We start from the raw sequence: 17,251 nt of genomic DNA, 5'->3' as shown, positions 1-17,251 counted from the left end.
GCATTTTCCCCATTGTCTTGTCTGTTAACTTTTGGCTCCTCTTTATTTATGCAAATGTCTGCAGCTGACTTGAGTTCCTCCTGAGAAAATGGGTTTTTCTTTTCTACCACATGGTCAGGCTGCAAATTTTTCCAACTTTTATGCTCTGCTTTCCTTTTAAATATGTTTCTATTTCAGATCATCTCTTTGTTTATGCAGATGAGCATAGGCTTTTAGAAGCAGCCAGTCTACATCTTGAATTCTTTGCTGCTTAGAGATTTCTTCTGCTGGATACCTTAAATGACTTCTCTTAAGTTCAAGGTTCCACAGATCCGTAGAGCAGGGGCACAATGCCACCAGTCTCTTTGTTAAAGCATAGCAAGAATGACCTTTACTCCAGTTCCCAATAATTTCCTCATCCCCGTCTGAAACCTGCTCAGCCTAGACTTCACTGTCCATATCACCATCAGCATCAGAATGATCACAACCATTCAACAAGTCTCTAGGAAGTTCCAAACTTTTCCTCATCTTCCTGTCTTCTTCTGAGTCCTCCAAACTATTCCAACCTCTGCCCATTACCCATTTCCAAAGTCACTTCAACATTTTCAGTATCTTTATAGCAATGCCCCACTTCTCTGATACCAATTTTCTGTATATTCCATTTTCACACTGCTATAAAAAACCAAGGCTGGATAATTTATGAAGAAGAGAGGTTTAATTGACTCACAGTTCGGCAGGCTGTACAGGAAGCATGGCTAGGAGGCCTCAGGACACTTAGAATTATCTGAAAGTGAAAGGGAACCAGGCACATTTTATCATGGTGGAGCAGGAGAGAAAGCAAAGGGGGAAGTGTCACACACTGTTAAATCATCAGATCTCATGATAACTCACTCACTATCATGAGAACCGCAAGGGAGAAATCCACCCCCATGATCCAGTCACCTCCCATCAGGTCCTTCCCCCAACATTGGAAATTACAATTCAACATGAGATTTGGGTGGGAACACAGAGTCAAACCAAATCAATGACATATTACAGTGAAAGACTACAAATTAAAATCAGCAAAGGGAAAAATACATAGGGAGGAACCTGAAAGAAACTAGACACAAGTTTCCCTTTGCCCTCTCCCCAACAGAGTTACAAGAACAGTGCTTAATTCTCTCTGCAGTGATCTGTGACAACATATGCGAAGTGTTATAAGAAGGGAAACTCCCCCAAGCCTTGGCATCTAGGGATTTTATTGGGAGTCATTTACATAGGGATATAATACAGCGTCCCAGGGGTAAAATGGATACAGAGTGTCTCACATTTTCAGGCATGCAAAAAGAGCTATTCACCAGAAATCACACTGTTGGCATTAACTATCTGGTGACCCGAGGCAGTCATTCAAACACTCTCTTATCAGGGAGGATAGTCCCAGGACTGAGAGGTCATTTCCCTAGAGGCCTGAAAAAGCTAGTCTTTGGTAGCCCTTCCCTTCTTATAACACTTGAATAGAAGGATTTGAGGAGCCCAGGCCTGCTAGTTAGCCCGGCACACCTCCCTCAACTCAGGCTCCATCATCTATTTACAACAAGCTTAGGTTTGTTGTAAATAATAAATGGAATTGTGTATATGGAAAGTGTCTGTAAAACTGATGAGTTAATATTTATTCATTTATTTGGTATAGTTCAAAAAAAAGGAAAAAGATCCTGTACACCTTTTCCAAAATCAAAATATCTATATGGTTTTTACATAGCAAATAGATAGATAATTAACTGATCATCATCACATAATATTGTCTGTTCGAGGTGGTTATCCAGATGTGTCACCCACTAGAAACTCTTCTAAAGGTATGCCATTTGTTCTCTTTAAGCAGAATCTTATCAGTGAGGGTAGATTCATATTTGTGTATGGTTTGTGACCTGCACAAGGGTACCTCACTGAGGGGGAAAGTCAGGAACTCAAAGGCACTGCAAGTTTTGCTTGCCACCCTGCGTGACACCAGCTCTGTCTAACTAGGGGCATTTTCTTATTATTATTATTATTTCATACATAGGCCTGTAATAGCTGGTGGTAGTCCCATCACTATTGTTATCTCCATGTTATAGTGACAAAACTAGTAATTTAGTTAATAGTGGCTTAAAACATTATATGTCAAGATTACAGTCATGGATTCATTTGAGGAGCTATGGTCATTCTAAATGTTTACCATACTAACCCTAATTGCCATGTTACTGAACACAAGATGAAACTCACCTAATAAAATAATGTGTTTTATGATATATTGAAACACTGGTTTGGAATAAGAATCAGCTGTTGATATTCTTTAAAAACTAAAAAAATACAAAAAACTAGCCGGGCGAGGTGGTGGGCGCCTGTAGTCCCGGCTACTCTGGAGGCTGAGGCAGGAGAATGGCGTAAAAACCCGGGAGGCGGAGCTTGCAGTGAGCTGAGATCCGGCCACTGCACTCCACCCTGGGCGACATAGCGAGACTCAGTCTCAAAAAAAAAAAAAAAACACACACACACACACACAAAAATATTCTGCACACATAAGACCATTTCCAAAAGCTACAAAGCAGAGGTGTTGCTCACATCCTCTGCTGTTTATTTTAGCATTAAAGCCATTAGCTCTGGTTATTAGATCCTCACAGGAGATGAGAAGGATTACTGTTAATCAGAGGGAGTATAAATTACCATGTATGCTGATGACATTTTAATGTTCATGACAAATCCAGACAAATCTTGGTAGGCATTGTTGGATTTACTGGATTAATTTATGTAACTGTCAGAATATAAAATTAACTGTGAAAATCTAGTCTGACGTCAATGAATGACTTTCACCTAAAGCAACTGATCACTTACCTGCCTTTCCCTTAGAAACTACTTGGGGATATACTACCTTAATGTTAAGGACTCTGTAATCTTAGCAAAATCATAAACATAGAAAATAAAACCAGGCAAAGGTTTACTAACATCAATTCTTTGGCAGATCATATTTGCCAGCATTTCATGTTCGTTATCTGTATATTCTCCTTTCTTTTCTTTCTCATACAAGAGATGTTAGTCTAGGCTTTTCTTACCTGAACACTATCTATCTTCTGAAAATATTTGTCTTCATAGGGCAGGTCATGAGCAATGGAGTGGCAATTTTTATAAGCTTCCCCATATCAAGGATAAGGCTAGACTGCATAAAAGTGAAAGACTGATGAAAATAAGCAAGGAGTCATATTTCAGTCACCAGAGGACTTTACTCTCTGCTTCCTTGACTTTTAAGCTAACTGACCTGAGAACTAAAAATATCAATCTGTTCCAGTTTTCCAGCTCTCTGCAACTCTCCCCAACCCAGCCCCACTCTCCAGGAATGTTCAGCCCAGCAGAGTCAATTCTGCAACATAGAAAAGCAACTGTCAGCAAGCATTCAACCATCTTATTTTAAAATCATTTTTAAACAGTATGACTTTAATCAACTCTAAATCTCATTATCCATTCTTCACGTGATGCGGAATCAGCCTCTGGCTTGGTGCGGTATTTCCCCAGACTCCACTGCAGCTAGGAGCATCTAAGTAGTTCACAAGGTATGAAATGAGAATTCTGGAAAGAGATGATTTCTTCATGCAGACACTGATCTTTGCTTCTCCCTTCCTCTTTGCCTGCCTGGAACCCAGACAGGATCCTAGAGGCGCAGCAACCAACTTCCAACAAAGTTTCTGTAACTATACTAAGAATGACAAAGTATGTTCAAACACAGTATTAGTGTTTTCTATTATTTGCAGTCAAAACCCTTCTTAACTGATGGAGGCAGAATCTGTTTATAAATCTTGCACCAAAAAGATATTCCACTCAGAGTCTTTAATATGGCAGTGAGACAGTCCTTTCCATGACAGCACTATCAGCACTATGTCTCCATAATTGCCAGACAAATTAAAATGTGGTTAATTGTTACATAATGTTCCCAATATAATGCCATTTGATGTTTATGGTAAAAACAAAGCCATCAAGATGATTGAGTGTGGGCACAAAAAAAAACACCCCTAGAAGAGATAAAATCATTCTCATTAAGCCATCCCCCATCAGAGAAAGGATGTTGCTGGTTCAGTCGTAGTTTATGGTTAACATTGCAATGGCAGGGCAAGAGGAGAAGGATGGCAGATTAATAACCGCACTAATTGGTTTTAAATCCACTTCAATAAATCTCCAGATACCATTTTTATTGATACCCAGTGCAAGCTCCGTGCTGTCACGAAGCAGGCACTGCTGTGGTGTACCAGTGTAGAATCACAGAGCACACAAGAAATTTTGACAAGCAGCAGAAAACATTCTGTGGTAGAAAAGAAAATATTTGTCTAGCTTCTCACACAGTGGAGCAACATTTCCATACCTTATTTACTTCTTCTCAAGAGGGTAGACAATTTTTACACTGAGTGAGAAAAGGAAATACTAAAAATGGGAATTATGACACTCATCTGCTTCTCACAAATCAATATTTGTTCAAAACCTCCCCACAATCGCACTGCATGTGAATTAGGCAATGCCAAAATTGCTGCAATCTGGCAAAATGTTAGTGTGTGGCGATTGTGATCCAAGCTCCGATGTTTGTGTTGGTCCCCTCCACAAGGGAACAGCCATTGCACACAGGCCAAGGTGGAGCTGGTGTCTGCAAACTCTATCGGCATAAATGGTTGTGTCGTGAACACTTGCTGCGCACCCATCTGTCTTATGCAAGACAAAATGTTTCAATTACGACGACATTATAAAAGGAAGCGTTGATATACTGAAAGAGACTGCTTACCGAGGGTATCCATCCGCACCAAAATAAACATCATATTGTTAATTGTGGCTGACATGCAATTTGCAAAAACGCTTTAAGTTATTTGTATTACTAACAGCCATCTGAGGTCTTATTTTATCTCCTTAAATCTGCTGCAGTTTTCTGAATGAATTTTTATGGTTACATTTAAGGAAACAATTAGAAGTGCAAATAAAGAATTCCCGGTAGTCCCACATATCTTGTTTGATCTGAACACTCATAAACAAGCCCTTTGAAAAGCTCAGGCGCTTTTCCCCATCTCCTCCTCACCATGATGATAAACCAGTCTAGTAAAGAAAACATGCAACTGACATCTGAATTATCCCCTTCGAGAGACATCCTGTAACATTAAAAATTAATCTTTTCTCCTTTTGATGTTTCCCCAAACTTTCTTTCTGTGTTTAGTCAGTAAGGTTTCCCTTTTAAGCTAGAAATCACAATTTTCCTTATTTTTTTTTTTTTTCTTTTCAGGAAGACACTATGATCCCTTTTCTCTACAAATCAAACTGTGTTTTTGTATTCCATTCTTCATAGCTTGGGTCCTCCTTACACCATTATTATAGATACTTGCATACATTATATGTACACATGACATTTATGTATTGTTTAAAAACTATTGTTGGTGTTGTCAGAAAGCTGGGCCCTGTTTACAAATATGCTCTATAAAAATGGAAAAATAAGAGCTGAATATACAAGAGCTAGTCCCAACCCTGACAGAGAATCAGTTACCCACTCTGCCCTCAAGGGAGAAGAGACAGGTCTATAAATAACAATAATATAAACAGAAATTGATGTGTCATAAAAGAACTAAAAATGAAGCAATAAAGGAGTGCAGAGGGAGACTCCCCCTGGCTGGGGGATCAGAAAAGGCTTTCTAGGGCGGGTCTACTTGACAGGTCCACCCACAGAGCTTTAAACAACCTGAGAGACAGAGCTTGGCAGAGAGCACAGAGGGAATGACAAGAAAAAGGTGGAGAAACAAGGGGAGTAAACAAAGCACACTAAAGACCACAGCTTGTCCTGAAGACTGGGGGCATGAAGTGGTATTAGTAAAAGACAAGTTCCAACTAAATCGATGAATCACATGAAAGCCCCTTCCCTGGATCTGGGAATTCTATGCACCTGAGGCAAAATGAAAATCCAACTATAAAAGGGGTTAAATTGAAATAAGGCTGGTCTCAGAGGTACTTGAAAGCCAGTCTAAGAAATTGAAGCCTTATTTGGTAGATGATCATGACAAAATTTATGACACCATAATAGTACCAAAAAAAAGGCTATCTGGAAGCGGTTTCTAATGTCAATGCGCAGTGAGTGATTCTGACAGGTTGTCAGACGTCTCCCATGCACAGTGCTATGCACAGACTGCTCATCTATCTGAGGTTGTCTTCTCAACCAATCCTGCCAGAGCCCTAATATCTATCCTCCTTCAGAAAAGAAATATGCAAATGTATTAAGCAACATAACTCCAAGTCAAGGGGCTCACTGAGACTACCTCCAATTCACAGCAATTTAGAGATTAGAATTAAGACTTTTCCAAACTCTGTGAATCATCAGAGTTTCTGACTTCTTTAAACATCTGTACCCACATATAACAACTTTCCCAAATCTCCTCATGGTTTTCCAGCCAATAGCAAAGATAATGAATAAGAGATTTTCACACAAAAAAGGAAACTCACATATATCATTATAATTAGAATACAGAGTTTTAAAGAATATACATATGTATATGCATATATGTATGTGTGTGTGTATATATATATTCATTAAACACAATGCCAATTCAATTTCCTTGAACACTTGTCAAGACCTATTTTCTGTGAGATTTCTTGCTAACAGGCCCTCAGTCACATTAAGTGTTCACAAAGTGCATAGAAGTTGTATTTTATCGCACAGCCCTAATTGAGCTGTCGAGGTTAAAGAAGCCGAGTGTTACAGAAATGTTTATTATACAAGCACACTTAATCTGAAGCTAGAAAGGAACATTTCTGTAGCTTCGGGTGTAATTTATCCCTGCAAAAGGCAAGAAAAAGGGCCTTTTTATCACCCTCTCATTTCAGTGAATTATGTTTATAGAGTCCTTCTACTGCTATGAATCTGGCTTCACTCCAACGTGAAGAGGAGTTAAGTCCCAAATCCCCCTCAGTTGAATCTCATTATGTTCCTTGTCCCTTGTTTCCCATCAAGGCACATGTCTTTACCATACATACAGTGAGTCACAGTCATTTACACCTGCTCTAACTTACAGCAGCCACTTATTTATAGCAAGGAAAATAGAATGTAAATCCAGGTATCCAGAGACATTTATTATTTCAAATATTTTTGTTTCAGTCAACTTGCCATTGGGAACTGGGGTGGGGGCACATTCTTTTTATTTTCTCTCTCTTTTTTTTTTCTTTTTTGGTTCTCTATTTTTTTCAATTGGTAGGACAAGTAAAGGAGAATCTCCATTTTGCTAAATTGATAGTTTTCTCATTTTTGAGTCCTTTGAATCTTAGCATCAGTGTGGCAACGGCAGCCAATAAGATTATCCAGATTAAGCATAGAAAGGAGAATTTAAAATTGTTTATTTTATTTTTTTGTTGTTCTTTTTTATTTTTTTAATTTTATTTAAAAATTTTTTTTTATTTTGTTCTACACTAAAACATCAAAAAGTAAGCTAATCAAAATGGACAGTATTGCTTAAACCAAGATATTCATCTGCCTCTTCTTAACAAAGAAGATACTCTATATGTATAGATTAAAGTGCTGCTTTTAAATTCTAAACTTATTTTAAAATTTAATAAACAAAAGGTTATGAAATTTAATTTGAAATACTTAGACTTCATATAACTATTTTACCATCTAGAAAATAAATCTCCAATGAACATTTAAATCCAATGAACAAAAATAATAAAATATGATGAATAAATCATTCTTCCCAAAATAAAAAATATAGTTCTCAAATAGGTATGTAATAGTGCTAAGTAATTCATTCATTCATACAACAAGCATTTATTGAGAGCCAACAATGCTCCAAGCTTTCTTCATTGAACTTATATTCCAACCAGTTGAAAATCATTTCATAAAACAAGAAATAAGAAATAAGGAAGAATTATATAACCACTTGAACATGATTAATTTTTTTAAATTTGTGTAAATTTTAATAGGATATAATCAAACATTCCAAATGAAATTTGTCCATGGCACCAAAGTAATAACTGTTCAACCAGTAGCATCATAGACTTTTCTCAGAGTCGTCTCTGCCTGACAATCCTGGAAGACAGATCATTTTTTCAGTAGAGACCTAGAATAATCGGTCAAGACTCTGCAGAATACAGTAACATTAGAACATGAGCAAAAGTTCATTTCATTTAACAAAAAAAAAAATTGTTGAGGTATAATAAAAGAAATTGATATTCAAAAGTTGATGAAAAGTCAGAATGCAAAGCCATAGGTAACTCTTTCCAAAGCTCTTCCCACAGCATCTTGCTGTGTCAGAAAGTAGTAGACTAAGAAAATTGCAATGGAAGTTCAAATACAGCTACTGATACACCAGTTTCTCAAAACACATCAAAATTAATTAACCATTAATGAAAGTGATCCAACAACAAATAATTGATTTTTCCTATCATGTTCAAATTCAATAAGCAATAATAAAAAAACTATGAAAGTGAGAATAACTAAGAAGGGTGCGGTGGCTCACACCTGTAATTTCAGCACTTTGAGAGGCTGAGGTGGGTGGATCGCCTGAGGTCGGGAGTTCAAGACCAGCCTGACCAACATGGAGAAACTCTGTCTCTACTAAAAATACAAAATTAGCTGGGCGTAGTGGCCCATGCCTGTAATCCCAGCTACTCAGGAGACTGAGGCAGAAGAATTGCTTGAACCCAGGTAGCAGAGGTTGTGGTGAGCTGCGATCATGCCATTGCATTCCAGCCTGGCCAACAAGAGCAAAACTCAGTCTCAAAAAACAAAACACCATTAGAAAATGAGAATAACTAAAAACTTCAAAATGACACAAAATGGTTTATTGTACACTATTTTTAGATGCTATATAGCCAGGGCCAACGGGTGTGGAGAGGATTATTTTTGGAGAATAGATTCCTGGGAAGATTTATTTTCCTTGCGGTTGCAGGAACATTTTCAGTAGCAATTAGGCTAAATGCTTCTTTGTTCCCATCCAATTGGAGAAAGAGTTACTGTTCTTCCCAAAAGCCCCAAGCCACTTTACCCATCTTATTTGTCCAAATTATCATGGGCTTATCCATCTTGGAACCGATCCCTGACAAAGGGCATGAAATCACCACAATCGGACAAATCATCTGAGGTAGATACTGGGGAATTAGGCACAGTGTCCACCACATCATCTCCCAAAGTCCAATTCAGTTAACACTTTTTGCAAAGCTTTCTTCCTCCTTTATCCTTCCTGTCTCCATCCCTAGGCTGGAAGTAAGCTTTCACTACTCAGACCTCTGATAATGTTTACTCTGTACTTCTTTTATGATACTTATCAATTCCACACTTCACTATGAATATTGAATAATACTATGAACTATGTTGCATTATAATCCAAATGTGTCCCAGCATCCTTGGGAAGCCTTGACTTGTATTCCACATTCACCTGAGGCTGGACTCAGTGAATCTAGACTTCTGCCTACCCTTCCAGCTCTCCCACAAACACCCAACTCCAAAAGCACTGGTAATGAGTGTCAGTTTCATTTAAAGATTCACAAACAGAAGGCCGGGCACGGTGGCTCACGCCTGTAATTCCAGCACTTTGGGAGGCCGAAGCAGGCGGATCATGAGGTCAGGAGATCGAGACCATCCTGGCTAACACAGTGAAACCCCGTCTCTACTAAAAATACAAAACATTAGCCGGGCGTGGTAGCGGGTGCCTGTAGTCCCAGCTACTGGGGAGGCTGAGGCAGGAGAATGGCTTGAACTGCGAGGCGGAGCTTGCAGTGAGCCGAGATTGCACCACTGCACTCGTGCCTGGGTGATAGAGCGAGACTCGGTCTCAAAAAAAAAAAAAAAAAAAAACAAAGAGATTCACAGACAGAAAAAGACAAGTTCACCTCATGCGTTTGACACCACAGAGCAGGCCCTGCCATATTTCTCCAAAGGCCTGCTGCCTCTGGCCTCCATGGCTCTCTGCCAGCCAGCTAGTTAGCACTGTCTCCACAATCACATGCTCCTGGTGCTATGTGACTGATATTCGATGCAGTCTTCTCAAGCAGGAGACAGACTCAGCAAGGAGGCTGCTTGGATAAGATTACCCTCAGCACCACTGTTGGTTGCTTTCCCCCTATATGTTATCCACCGGAGACATTACATGGACTATTTCTTCACTTTGAATGTCATAACTATATCACTTTCTTGCTTGTCTCTGCCTGGCCCTCCTGTTTCAGTCCTAAATAAAAATAAATATAATGAAAAGAGTAATTGTAATACTGGCTCCAACATCCTTTGTCTATAACTTAACAAAATACTCCATTAGATTTCTGTATTCCTGGCAGAAGTCTTCTATTCATGTCCACCACTTGAACTCTAGCCATACTGGTGGGTGGAGGGCAGAAGTAATATATTTTTTATACAGTTGTACATATCTTCTCTTCCTATAACGGTATAAGATCCTTGAGGGCAGACTCAATTTCTCACAGACCTGCATATCATATCCCATTCTCTCAATTAATGCTGAATAAAAGAGAAGGAAATTATAGACATGTAGCAGATACTAAAGGAATCTTAAGGTTAATTGTATTTTCTCCTCATTTGCTCTGCAATACTCAAATCTTGTATTTGCCAGGTAGAACCCCTATCTATGTCCAGAATCAAATGAGCTCAAATATAAGTGCTTTTTATTAACTTGAAAAGCCAGAAGCCCCTTATATAATATTCCTACCTTATATGTTCTTTGCCAACATCATTCCAGTTGTAGGGACTAGATGTAATGTAATAACTTAGAAAGGTTTTCTGAGAAGATATTGATAAGAGCACTGTTTACCTCATCTCAGAAAAGCTTTACTTCTAAAGGCCAAAATGTCACCATAAAAAATTTTCAATAAAGTGTCAGTGACAAAACCTCATTCCTAAAAGTCATTGTGTATGGTTTCTTACTTGCCTCTACATGGCCCTCCAGCTTCAATCATAAATGACAATTAAAATAACAATGACAATAATAATATCTACCATTTATTGAATACATGCATCAATCACTGTCCTAAGTATTTTGCATGTATTACCAAATTTAATCACAATGATACCAAATTTAATTTCGTATGAGATAGGGATGGTTATACCCATTACCATGTGTGAAAATTAAAACAAGAGAAAATTAGAACAAGAGAAAATACTCATCCAAGACACTAAATAGAGCAAGACTGAAAACGAGCTCTGAAGAGCTTGGTTCTTGCTGTTCTACCTGCAAACTTCATTCTGCACAGATTTGTAACCGGTAAGCTCTAGTCGAGAATCTTCAGCTCCACCAAGTGAATGTCTGGATGAAGGCTGCTGCCCCATTCCTGGTGAGAAGTCAGCCTAGAAGGAATCTAACCCCCCTGCCCCCAGCTGCAGTACTCTATTTCAAGCTCATTCTGTGTGGAGTTTAAACAGCTCTGCCTGACTTGACTTCTGCCTTGGCTTCCAGCCAGTTCTCCTCTGGGATCAATAATGAAATGAGTAACTCAGCAACTATAACCCTCTTCCCCCTACCAGGCCTGGCTTCCCGGCTCCCCAAGACTAGGCTCTGTTTCCCATATCACCTCAGTCACAGGCTGGCCTCTGGGATTAACTGAATCTCTGTGGGGATTCCAACCACAGGGGTCTGAAAACCCCGGTGGTTGGAAAATTCATGTATGAGGTGGGGGTGGGAGGGGCCAGGATTCTAAAACAGTAAGTGCAAGAAACAGAGGGAAAGGCCTCCATGAGCTGTGAAAGATGTTCTACCTTTTCATGGTCTGTCTGAAAACTTCAGCCTTAAAGGAAATCAGGATGAGGGAACTGAAATTATGAGGAAACCCATTAAAATAAAACAACCTTACATTCACTAAAAACAAAAAACCCAGTACACAAATAAGATGGCAATTGTATTTTACACATCTAAAATAAACAGTAACAGGCAGTATACAATTACTATCCATTTACAATACCTTATTCAAGAGCAGTGATTTTTAAGTTTTCCTTCCTCTGCAGTTTTTATGTCATGTGTATGATTCATTTTGAATGAACTATTTTACTAGAAGAAAAGACACACATTATGCATGTTATACAAAAACAAATTAGCTCAGTCAAGATTTGGCTCATCTCTTTAAAAAAGTAATAATCATGGAGACAGCAAACGTAATAATAAAAGGTATTGTTTATGGAGTGCTCAGTACACCTTGTCATTATTATTATTGTTGCTGTTGCCATTGTTATCACTTTATAGATGAAGAAAATAAGGTTCAGAGACGTTAAGTAACATCACAACAAAGAGTATGTGGCATATAAGAAGCAAAAGATGGTTTTTGGTTAGCGGAAATGCCTGGATATCTGGAAACTCCACCATATTAAGAAGTTTATAATGTTATGAACAAAATTATCCAGAAACCCAGAGCTCTTAAGGACTTGCGACTTTTAAAAAGGATGAAATGAGAATTAAGGGCAAAGGGCTGGTAAAACCAAGATGTATAACTAAAATTTGGGGTCGTACCTCAGGCTACTGAAAAGTACAGAAGGAACCCAGATTTTTCAGAGATGTTTCTGTGGGCACAATGCTCACACGCCAGAGACATGAGGCAAATGGATTCAAAAAGAAATGTTTTGACCTGGTACCAAGAGGACATCTCTTGGAGGTTGGAATACTATGTAAAAAAAAAAAAAAAAAAAAAAAAGTCATTCTAGAATTTCAGAAAAAACTAGGATAAAAAAAAAATTTTTAAAGGACGATGCTTTCAAGAATTAAGAAAAAAAATAAGCAAAAGAAACCCAGAAGAGTCATACTAATGCATCTAAAGTCTATACCTAACTGAAGGAACGACTCGAAGGTAGTCCTGTGAACTCTCTCCCTTGTGTGTGATTTGTCCCCCATCCCTTAAAAAGTTCACATGCCTGAGGAAGGTTGGTAAAGTTGAACTCATATATTCTCCTCTGCAATCAATAAAAGCAACAGAAGTGGTCTTGCATCCTAGACATTAGTGCTAGAATTGTAGACTCAGATAGAAATGCAAAGGGTAGGGATGCTGATAATCTGAAACTGGGAGAGCCAAGAATTCACTGAAGCTGAAATGTTCGAAGCTCAACAGTGATTTAGCAGTAAGGCAGGCAAGAGTCCAAAAGGACTGCATGGTGTGTCAAAGGGCAGGCAGAAGCAGTGAGTTAGGAATCAGGCAGACACATGGAAGGCAGAGCCTCACAGCTCCCGGAGATTCAGGCAAACACAGGGTCAGAAATCAAGCAGGCAGGCCAAAGCCAAGAAGTCATAACTATCACAGAGCAAAGGAAAGCAGATGGCCAAAGCCCCAGACCAGCAGCACAGGATGGGGAGTTTCACAGAGAGTGAAAGGAAAGGGCAAAATAGGCGAGTAAACAGATTTAGAGACATGTACAGATTTATAATATATTTGTGCCTGTATATGCAAAAAACTAGCAAAAATGGAATATTGATTCTAACAAAATAACTCATTTCACACTGAATTCTGAAGCTTTCTGTTACTCTGCAATTGAATGTGCTATTTAGTAAATGCAAACATTGTACTTTAGTGTCCATTTTCTCCTTCCTCAAATGAGGAAACTACATAGACACATAGCTCAAATGAACAATGATTTAAAATATTCGTTTGAACAAGTTTTTTGCTGCTTCCTAAAGGATCACTAATATTTTCCAAAACTGAATGACTAAAACCCTTCCAAAGAATTGTACACATTGGGGCCTTGGAGCTTATATAGTTTTAAACTCATTTTGCCATACATCAGTCATTCATTCTGTGATCCATTTATTGTAAGCACTCTTAGAGCAAAAATGAATGTCTAAAATTGTTTTTTGTTGTACCTGCTTTGACTGATACTGAGGTTCTTAAAGCTTCCTGCGGTTTTCTAAGCAATTTCCTGCTCTCTCTCTCAAAACTTGGTCTTTTTAAGAGATTTATATACATGTAAAAATAATAATTTTTATATTTAATTATTAACTACATTTATGAGTAACTATTATTATAGGTAATCAATGAACATTGACGTTTCAGACCAAGATAAATAGTTGTGAATCAAGATCTGTAACATGATATACAGAAAAAATTTGAGACTTTTAAAACTTATAAATCATATTGATGACAAGCTTTAAGCACAAACTTTAGGGTAAAAATTGCGATTGGACAGTTGTCTAATGATGTAAAATACTTGTGGTTTTTCAAATTGGATTTTCAAAGTAAAATCTGTCCCTAAGAGTGGCTCTGATAAAAGGGCAAAACTGTTTCTCTGTAGCTCCACATCTCCTGTCTTTTCAGGTTTGTCATCATATGGAAATATTTTCATAATAAATTGAAACTGTGAACTCAAAGACAAAAACCGGAATGATTGCAGTCAGATGTGACTAAGAGTTGTCATGATCACACAGTTCTGGAATTCTAAATTCCCCCCACACACACTTTTGTTCCTCACACTTATACATAGTTCTCAAATGTATATCTGTATCGATTCAGTTAATGTGAAGAAAAAAATGGCTAAATAGAAATTAATATCATCATGGTTTTTATGGATATGCAAAAAATAAAGTATGTTCCAACCGAAGATATAAAACAAGAAGGACGCGCTTGTGCTTTGACCTGAAGAATTTATTTAAATATTTTAAATGTTAGCATAGCATAAGAGAAGGTTTCCTAAGCCAGGAATCAGAGACTGGGGGCCTGTTTTCTGCTGTGCCAGCAAGTCGCTATGCCTATTAACCTCTTAAGGTGACCGCTTCCTTATTTTTACTATAACTAAGATTATTTCTTTAACTTTAACGTCTGTGTTTCTAAGAAAGATTCCTCTAAGCACTCTAAAGGCTAAAGATTGAAATGCGTTCACCACAAAGGCCATACATTGTCTTTCTCTGGAATTCTTTAGCTATAAATTGAAAAACTCCAGATGGAACAAAGATTTAAATGTAAAATCCTGAAAACATAGGGCTAGAAAAAATACATAGTCATATTTTATTATAATCTTGGAGTGAGGAAAACTAAATACTGAGAAACACCATCTTCACTGTATTTGACAAGGAAAATTGACTAGGAAACTTGAAAACCTATTTACACAATTTTCTTCTAATGGAGCACTGTACAGAATAGGTATCCAAAAATACTTGTTGAATAAATAAATGAGTGAATGAACGTAGTGGAATTATACTTAAATTATATAATCAGAGAATTCTATCTAATTATGTAATTTATAATCTGTCTTCATCGCCATCTATATTGTTATTCATAGTATTTTTAAATTAATACAAACAAGTTATGAAAAGTATAAGCAATATAGAAATGGCCGTCTTTTTCTTCACTGCATAGTTTCCCATCGAACAGAAAAAAATAGGATTTACATAGTCTGCTTCTTACTGGTGGATATTTGATTTATTTCTTATTTTTAATCTTCTTAACAAAGATATAATGTTCATTTCTTTGAACTTGAACAAGTATTTGTATAAGATAAATTCTAGGAGGGGAATTTACAGAAATACTTGAGGTGAGAAAGTATACACACACTTAAAATTGTAGTTCATATTACCAATACCATATTACCAAAATGTTGTACCAATTTATACTCAAACCAGAAGTTTGTGAGTATATTTGTTTCTCCACATCCTCACAAAATACTGGTGACACAAGCTTCAAGAACAGTCTATCTGAGAGGTGAAGAATTGTATCTCCTTATTGTTTAGTCTAAATGTTTCTAACTATTAGTGAAATTGAAAACCTTTTCACTTTTAGTGGCATTATAGTGATGTTATGTTTCTTCCAAGAATTTCTAGCTTATGTCTCTTGCCATTTTTCAATTGTGGTGCTTGTACCATATTTATTACTGATTTATAAGACCCCTTTGTAGATGAGGTAAACCAGTCTTTTGTCTGTAATCTGTGTTGCAGTTTTGCTAGCTTATGTTCAATTTCGTTTATGGCATATTACGTCACATTTTGTTGTATAGAAATTTATAATCTTCATGTTGGGGTATTTATTATCTTGTCATGGTTTTTTATGTTTAGAAAAGCTTTCCTCACTCTATGATTACAGTAAAATATAACTATAGATTTTTTCTAGTCCTTCTATGTTTTCATGATTTTACATTTAAATCTTTCCTCCATCTGGAGTTTTCTAATTTATGTTTAAAGACTTCCAGTGAGAGACAATCTACGGTCTTTATGGTGAACACACTTCAATCTTTAGCCCATAGTATGCTTAGAAGAATCTTTCTTAGAAACAGAATTTAAGAAAGGTTGAGCATATCAAGGTATCTTGATTTACCTTCCCAAACACAATGAATTTCCATTCCCAAACACAGCGAAGATGATATTTCTTAGTATTTAAGAAAACTGAAGCAGGTAACATATCTAATATAACAGCAGAATTAATATGCAGTCTAAAAACCCAACAGAAAGGAACAACACAGGTAGAACTTCACCAGTTGGTGGTGAAAAATTAGTTATGCAGTTGGTTAGGAATGACAGTACTCTTGTTGCAGTACTCATGTTGCATTTTTACTATGAATGTAGAATTGGAAGAGAAAAAATATTGCCTCCCCAATGTTTACTGCTCTTAAAATTCTCAATTCTTTCTCCCATTACCTGACTTAAGAAGAAAAGATAAAAGAGAAATTCTCTGCAACTCTGTATTAGTCTGTTCTCATGCTGCTAATAGAGACATACCAGAGGCTGGGTAATTTATAAAGAAAAAGAGGTTCAATGGACTCAGAGTTCCACATAGCTGAGGAGGCCTCACAATCATGGAGGAAGGTAAAGGACAAAGGCACATCTTACATGGTGGCAGGCAAGAGAGCTTGTGCAGAGGAACTGCCCTTTATAAAACCATCAGATTTCATGAGACTTATTCACTACCACGAGAACAGTATGGGGGAGACCTCTCTCATGATTCAATTTTCTCCAGCTGGCCCCACCCTTGACAAGTGGGGATTATTAAAATTCAAGGTGAGATTTGGGTGGGGATACAGCAAAACCATATCAAGCATTATGAATTAACATCAAGAAAAGGGAAATTTGGCAGGGCTGAAAATCAGCCTGTATGTACTGGTTCATCTTAAGAGGTTGTTAACATATTGAAACTTTTCCTCACAGTTGATAGGAAGCCACTGAAACTCTCATGCTTCTCATAGCCTTGACTGCCCTTCCTTCCCCCAGCATTCTCAGACCTCTCCATGGTACAGACACAAAGGGCCTGATTCTGGTCCCAGCAGAGGCATCCAGGACCTTGCTGCAGGACTATGGCTAGTGTCCTTCTGAAAGGTCAGCACTATGTCCTAATCTCTTTCTTTTGAGTAGCC

The sequence above is a fragment of the Macaca fascicularis genome, chromosome 5, assembly GCF_037993035.2.
Source record: "Macaca fascicularis isolate 582-1 chromosome 5, T2T-MFA8v1.1".
Classification (NCBI taxonomy): domain Eukaryota; kingdom Metazoa; phylum Chordata; class Mammalia; order Primates; family Cercopithecidae; genus Macaca; species Macaca fascicularis.
This window is presented reverse-complemented; position numbering follows the sequence as displayed.